Source organism: Alosa pseudoharengus, unplaced genomic scaffold (assembly GCF_046254945.1).
Source record: "Alosa pseudoharengus isolate Yale_2024_CS ecotype anadromous, Long Island Sound unplaced genomic scaffold, YU_APseudo_1.1 YU_APseudo_1.1_scf_3, whole genome shotgun sequence".
Taxonomy (NCBI): domain Eukaryota; kingdom Metazoa; phylum Chordata; class Actinopteri; order Clupeiformes; family Clupeidae; genus Alosa; species Alosa pseudoharengus.
The window spans coordinates 32,500,521-32,508,611 of NW_027468718.1; the positions used below are offsets into that span (position 1 = coordinate 32,500,521).

Genomic DNA, 8,091 nt, shown 5'->3' on the forward strand with positions numbered 1-8,091 from the left:
TGAAGGCCATCCCATTACTCTGTCACCACCACGAGCAAAAGGCCTGTGGCTAAAAAGCCAGAGGGAGGATTTTCCATTTGCCATTGACTCACTTTTACATCTTCTAAACACCACCTCCTCCACCGCTCTCCCTGCTTGCCCCCCCCCCCCCCACCACCACCACACACACACACCCCACCCCCCATAGCCACCATCCTCCCCATCTCATCCTCAGCTCAGGCACCACGGGGTAAAACCCTCACCCAGCCCCCTCCAGACTGGGCAGCCACATCTATGGGGCCAAAAACAGCGCCAGTTGCACTTCAAAGTGCTGGCGTGGATCACACGCAGCGGGCCACGCTCACCTTTCTGCTCCTCTGAGGCAGTCATTTCCTCTACTCCTGAGGAGAGGGGAGGGAGGGGGGGGGGGGAGAAGAAAGAGGATGGGTTAAAACGGGATGGACAGAGATGCAGGGAGGGACACTCAAGCAGGGAGGAGAAAGAGAGAGAGAGAGAGAGAGAGAGGATAAAGGGATAAAGGAGACTACAGAAAAGCGAAGAGACACACATGCTCTTATGAATACTTCAAATCACACACACACACTTTTAAGAATCGATGCACCTGTTTGAAAGCTAAAACAAACACACAGACATTGAAAATACCTGATAAAAAGACAGGTCCAATCAATAACATGCAGGCAACCAGGAGGTTACAGAGATGAGACATGGTGTTATAGTGTCTGCAGAAACGAAAGGGACATTAAGACACCAGATATGATTGCATCACACTTCAAACACACAGAAATATGTACAGTAAGGGCTACAAGTGCAATTGTTTACTGCAAAAGATCATAATATGAAAATCTGGCAATGTAAAAGTATTTTTGCATCAGCAGGACATGGTTTAGGTGGTACATAGCGAGACACCAGCCATAACGGCAATACATCAGATACACAGAAACATGCAAGGACATGCAAGCAATTTCACTTCAGAAGAGAATGTGAGAGAATCTGGGCATGTCAATGGCCTTTTGCAACTGCAAGTAGAGCAAAAGACTGGAAATTCCTTTCTGCTCAATCAACAGATGCCATGAAAACATGCCAATAAAGCAGCTGACAACAGAGATGAAAAAAGACTTTGGGTCCTAATTTCAATGATGGGCAAATTGCAAAGTCTTAGTCTATCTAAAGCTTACTTGCCGTGCCGTAAGAGAGCTATAGTTAAATTGCTTGTTTATAGACTTTGCACTTTGCTTGCCTTTAAATTAGTGCCCCTTGTTTGTAGAGATAAAGAACTTTTTAAGACTTTTTAAGGACCCGCGGGAACCCTGCAGTAGAAGGTAATTGCTGTAGCCTCCCTGTCAGTCTCACACGCATGCATTGTATTGCCATAAGCAAAACTGTATCGCACCAGTGCTACATTGGTAAATCATCCATCGCACAAAGTAATTTTTTTGTAGCATGTGCGACATATATGTCGCACTGTACAGCCCTGTTGCCATAAGAGAGCTATAGTTAAATTGCTTGTTTATAGACTTTGCACTTTGCTTGCCTTTAAATTAGTGCCCCTTGCTTGTAGAGATAGAGAACTTAAGTGTTAAAAACCAAGAAGACCAGTCTTACCTGTGAGTGCGACAGCATTGGACAGCAAAGGACACTGACCAGTTGGACTGACTGGCCTCCTCTTTCTCAGTAACATCTTCCTCCACAACACACACACACACGCACGCGCACACACACACACACACACACACACACACACACACACAAGCTGTCTGGGACACGTTCACAAGTCAAAGTTTGTTTGCATTTCATGGCGTTCTTTAATACCTGGCGTCTTTCCAGGTCCAATTCCTGTATATATTACATCTCGCCTCTCTCCAGAAATCAGTCAAGCAACTAAAAAAAACCAACAACATACACTGAAAACAGGCTGAGGAGAGAAGAGCAGACAAGCGCTCTCCAGCCAAAAAACTTGAAAGCATTTGCTTAGCAAGGGAAAAAAGTGACACTCAACAACTAAGTTGCCTCAAGGCCAGAGGCTCCTCTTTTTGCATCAGACGGGAGTGAATGCAGTGACTGTTGGGTCCACTGGACTGGAGGAAGATCACATAAGGGGTGGGGGCGGCCAGACAGCTGGGCTGGCAGATGAGAGCGGTGAGGGCAGGACATCCAACGCCACTTTGGCATCCTCCCTCCAAGCGTCATTTACCCACTCACTCATTCATCTCAGCAGGGTGTCAGCGCACGTCTTTTTTTGGCCACAGGACAGAGAGACAAACACAGACAGACAGAGGCACAAGAAGGGCAGACAGGCATCACAAGCTTGCCTTGCCAAGCTTCCAGGCGAAGGCAGGCACAAAAAAAAAAAAAATCATCAAAATGAAATGTAATAATCAGACTTTGCCACAGGACAGACAACACACACACACACACACACAAACAAGCTGTCTCTACTGCACTGAGATACTGTACAGATTGACATGTAGCCACACAAAAGAAATGCAAAATTGGCCACCCCAGCATTCCCACTACTGCAGAAAGTAGAGTTACTCTGAGAGAATACAGAGCCCATGGCATACATAGCCTGGTTCAACAGTCACAACTTAAGTCAATACCAAAGAACAGCTGTTACAGTTTTTCTCGATTGTTTTGACCTGCTTAAAGAAACTGGGATCCACTTGGCCTTCATTAACACCTTCTTTGCACAGAAGAAGTCATCTTTTGCAAATGTGCTGACACATTTTCATTGGGTTCACTCATTTCTCACACCCTTTTGCAAAAAGGTTAACACAGATGTCATTCAAAGACCATTCAAAGTCTATTGGTTTCCCTGTGCTAGACAAAAGGAAAACATATATTCACAGGTGGATAAGAGATCCATAAGAGATATCATGTCTGTTATGTGTTGCTATTTGAAAGTATGGATCTAAAACACATTTAGAGAAAGTAGTGTATTGCCTATTTGGTGAAGAAAATAGTACAAAAGGTATTTACTGTAGCTCTATTTCAATGAAAAATGACAAGTTGTAGTTCAATGAAATCGGTCTTGTATAGGGGCTTACTGTAAGTCTTAGATGTCAATGACAGTTACATCTTGGGGGGAATGACTACAGTACCAAAGCCATGACATAGCGTTGTCAGGGCAGCAATTTCACTGGATTGTAACACCCACCCACGTAATAACTTCCCACCAATGTAATAAACCACCAGCGTAATAAAAATCTGCACAAAATCTGCACATTTTAAACGTAATAATAGTGCCAACGTAATAAAATAATTTCCCACCAATGTAATAATTATTACGTTTGCAGGAAGTTATTACGTTGGTGGGAAGTTAAAAAAGTTATTACATTAACTTCCTACCAATGTAATAAATCACTGATTTAGTGATATTATATCTGTTTTATCAGTTGTAAGTGTATAGTTGTCAACAATTGTCACCATGTAAACCATCTCATGACCATAAAACATGGAACCCCCTCCCCCTTTACTTTACTTATACCTTTACTTATTATTCATCACCTTTACCAGGAGCCAAGCAAAGCTATATAGACACCCCTTGTGTTTTTAGGGGTCCAAGTAGTGAAGCTTTGTTCTGATGTTTAACCCATTAATGAAATTATGTTTCTGCAGCAAAATGTATCTGCAGCCATAACTGTAATAGGTACAGACACCAAATGTTCACCTTAAGTCCCAAATCAGCGCATGATCTCACAAAGAAGAAATGACTGAATTCCGTCCATAGGGGGCGCTATAATAAGCAAATTTATGGTTTTGTTTGTATTTCAGGAACGGTATAGAATGGACAATGGAGTAATTGCATGAAAGGCTCTCGGTGAGCTAGTTTGTTTCCTGTGGAGCCAGGTGTGTTTGAACCTGCCACTAATCTGAATGTAATTAATATGTAATTACTGTCTACACGTCCTTCTTTATGGTAACGTGCTGATTCACTTGGTGCCACACCCAACCGGGTCCGTGTAGACAGTAGTAGTATAGAATAGCGGCATGTTCAAACACACCTGGCTCCACAGGAAACAAAGGAGCTCACCGAGTCTTTCGTGCAACTAGTCCATTGGACAAATGTCCCTCCATTTTCAAAAATCTCAAAAGTTAAACTATTCTATCTCCTCCTAGACCATTGTTCCGATTCCCACGGAATGTCATCTACAGACAAAGCCTACTGGCTTTTTCCGATTTTTGATTCGTCACTCCATTTGAAAGTCAATCAATCAACTTTTGGGACATGGCCTATAAGGATTCTATTACCTATATTGTATCTTATGTAGAAGGCACTATAATAAGCAAATTTAAATTTTTGCTCATAGCTCATATCACAAATTCTTCTTTCCATTTGTTCATTCAGATCTCCTGCATCTAACAAACTCAGCCACACCCATTTCCATCCTTCACATTTCCCCGCCATTTTCCAAAAACTCAAAAGTGAAAGTAATCCATCTCCTCCTTGACCGTTGATCCAATTCCTACGAAATTCGGTACACATCATCTTCAGACCAAGCTGAATATGTTGGCGTTTTTTGATTTTTGATCAATCCAGTTTTGGGACATGGCCTATAATGATTCTGTAGTGTACTTTTGCCTATATTAGTGTAGCAAAAGACGACCTGGGTTCTCTTACCCTATTCAACTTCAATGTCTGATCACAATTCCCCTTGTGTTTCAATGAAATAAACTGGATGTAAATAACTATGTGATTGTCTTGTTAAACTGACTCCTTATATGTAAGCTTTTTAATTTAGTTATTCTAAATGTAGTCAAGCACCTTTTCAAATATACACACTGCATTCTCTATCTTAAATGTATGTAAATATTAATCTTACACACCAAATCTACACACTTCAGTAAATCAATGAATTCTCAACAACCAGAGGTAAAGTTTAGGCATATGTATTGAAACAAAATGTGTTGCAAGTATATGAAATTATAAATTAAAATGTATTCAAAACTTTAACTCAATGTTATACCTTCTTTCAGTTGCTTTCTAAATCAATAGCATTACCAAATCAACAGGTTACATATAACCCATGTATAATACAAGCAGTTATTAAATGATACACTTTAAACCTATGGGCCCAAGATTAATAACCTACCTAAGCCGGCACTCCTGAATTGCAATAAACCCCACACACACACACACACACACACACACACTGATGCAGGTCTGAACCGTAGCTTGGGGGCGTTGAGGCCTTAAAACTGTAGTGGCCACTTCACGCGAATCGGGCAACCAAAACAAACAGATTAACTCACGCAGTTGGTGGAGATGTCCTTGCACAGTCCATGCACCATCACTGCAGCCAAGTTCACACACACTTGGTGTGTGCAGTTTCTCACACGCTGTAGTCGAGTATCTATGGCAAGCGATTTTAACATTTTCCCGCTAGACTGGATATGTATTGCAGATATCTGTAATTCAGTTTTGCCTAGTCAAAACGAACATTTTAGATATCCGCAACTGAATTCTTCCTATCCATAATCGTCATTTCAGATATCCACAAAGACATTCTTCCTAGGACAAATGACGCCACATTTGCCATTCATTTCTATGGGGTTTATCATTACGGATATCTACAATTCAGTTGCAGATATCCACTATGTGAATTACGGATATCTGCAATTGAATTGTAGATATCTGTAATTCCAGTTAGAGATATCTACAATTTGATTCTGACTAGTCATAACTCCAGTTGAAGATATCTTTAATTCACTTCAATTCAAGATATCTACATGTTCCTTTTCAGATATCTTGAATTAAGTTTTGACTAGGCGAAATGACATTGTAGATATCTGTAAATGGAATTTTGACTAGTCAAAATGACTTTGTAGATATCTCAAACTGGAGTTAGGTATGGCAAGCGATTTTATCATTTACCCGCTAAGTTTGACTATCTGGAATTAACATTGTAGATATCAACAACGTCTTTCTGACTAGTCGCAATTACATTTTGGATAGTTGGAATTGTCATTCAAGATATCTGTAACGTAGCCTAATTGTGACTAGTCGAAACGTCAGATAGAGATATCTGTAATTTAGTTTTGACTAGGCACAACTGAATTACAGATATCTGTCCTCACGTCATTGAAAACAACATTCAACTCGTCACACATCTTAAATGGCAATTGCAGATATCTTTAATTCAGTTTTGACTAGGCAGAATGAAAGGTGAAGATATCTCAAATGTCATTATGACTAGTGCAAATTATTGTGCAAGACGTTACTCTTTAGTTCCGTAGCAGAGCCCGTCTAGATTTCTAGGCTAGAGCCCATCTACTTAGACGCTAATTTCCCCTCCCCAACATAATCGAAGAAAAAGTGGGCTTATTTCCTTATTTCTATGAATGGAAGAAGAATAAGCAGGCTGTAATGTCGTAGCCTACATAAATTAGTAGGCCTAGGCTACTAAATGCACCAGCACCAGCTACAGGAAATTCCATTCATAATGGTGTTGGCTGTAATCGAAAAAATCAAAGCAACATTGAATCATCAATTCTTGCTGCCAGCTCCTGTCTTGCATAGGCTGCAGTATTAAAAAGACGATTAAAAACTCCTTCGCCCTCTGGCTGCTCTGACATGGTGCTAAAGTTAACAGTTAACAGGTGCTATGTGATTTGATGATTTGAACAACAACACGCTCTTCTCCCGCCTAAAGTGGGATGCGGGCCTAATTTGCATAGCAATACAGATATCTCTAACGTCATTTCGCCTAGTCAAAACTCTAATTCAAGATATCTATAATTACATTTTGACTAGGCAGAATGAAAGTTATAGATATCTCCAATTTCAGATATCTCTAATCAAAACTCATTCAAGATATCTATAACTTGATAATAGATATCTACAATCAAATTATGACTATCCCTAACTCCAGTTTGAGATATCTACAACGTCATTTTGTATGGCAAGCGATTTTATCATTTACCCGCTAAATTTGACTATCTGGAATTAACATTGTAGATATCAACAACGTCTTTCTGACTAGTCGCAATTACATTTTGGATAGGTGGAATTGTCATTCAAGATATCTGTAACGTAATTGTGACTAGTCGAAACGTCAGATAGAGATATCTGTAATTTAGTTTTGACTAGGCAAAACTGAATTACAGATATCTGTCCTCACGTCATTGAAAACAACATTCAACTCGTCACACATCTTAAATGGCAATTGCAGATATCTTGAATTCAGTTTTGACTAGGCAGAATGAAAGGTGAAGATATCTCAAACGTCATTATGACTAGTGCAAATTATTGTGCAAGACGTCGCTCTTTAGTTCCGTATAGCAGAGCCCGTCTAGATTTCTAGGCTAGTCCATCTACTTAGACATTGTAAGCTAATTTCCCCTCCCCAACATAATCGAAGAAAAAGTGGGCTTATTTCCTTATTTCTATGAATGGAAGAAGAATAAGCAGGCTGTAATGTCGTAGCCTACATTAATTAGTAGGCCTAGGCTACTAAATTCACCAGCACCAGCTACAGGAAATTCCATTCATAATGGTGTTGTTGGCTGTAATCGAAAAAATCAAAGCAACATTGAATCATCAATTCTTGCTGCCAGCTCCTGTCTTGGCTGCAGCATTAAAAAGACGATTAAAAACTCCTTCGCCCTCTGGCTGCTCTGACATGGTGCTAATTACAAAGTTAACAGTTAACAGGTGCTATGTGATTTGATGATCAAAACGGTTGTCTCGCGGCAAGTTATTAACCATGCCTTGTTTTTAGTGCATCGTAGATGCTTGTGTTCATGGCCATTCACCTACAAATACACGTCATGTTATCTTTGTAGTTATAAAGGTATGTTAGAGAGGTGAATTTGCTGGCTTCATAGTAGGTTCACGAAGTGACTGCGCGCCAGGCTACTGAAGGAGACCGTAACCGAGGGTATGAGTCTAATCAAACGGGTGTCCGCAAGTTTGAGTTTGCAGAAACCTATTTATCGTGCATCTTAGGTGATTGTGTAGCCTACAAAGAGGTTCATAGGCTACATTACCGATGGATATAAAATACAAATAGCCTACACGTCATGTTATCTTGGTAGTTATGTTAAATGAAATGTTTGTTGGTAGGTAGGCTGTCACGAGGAGACTGTGCACCA

General features: G+C 40.4%; 1 long non-coding RNA gene across 1 annotated transcript; it reads right to left on the reverse strand.

Annotated features, from left to right (window-relative positions):
• Positions 1 to 338: 338 nt before the first annotated feature.
• LOC143100905 (uncharacterized) lies at positions 339 to 1,689 on the reverse strand. Its single transcript, XR_012981967.1, has 3 exons — positions 1,603 to 1,689; positions 643 to 719; positions 339 to 380 (listed from the first exon to the last, which is right to left on the reverse strand). It is a non-coding gene; the product is annotated as an uncharacterized LOC143100905 (long non-coding RNA).
• Between the last annotated feature and the right edge of the window lie 6,402 nt (positions 1,690 to 8,091).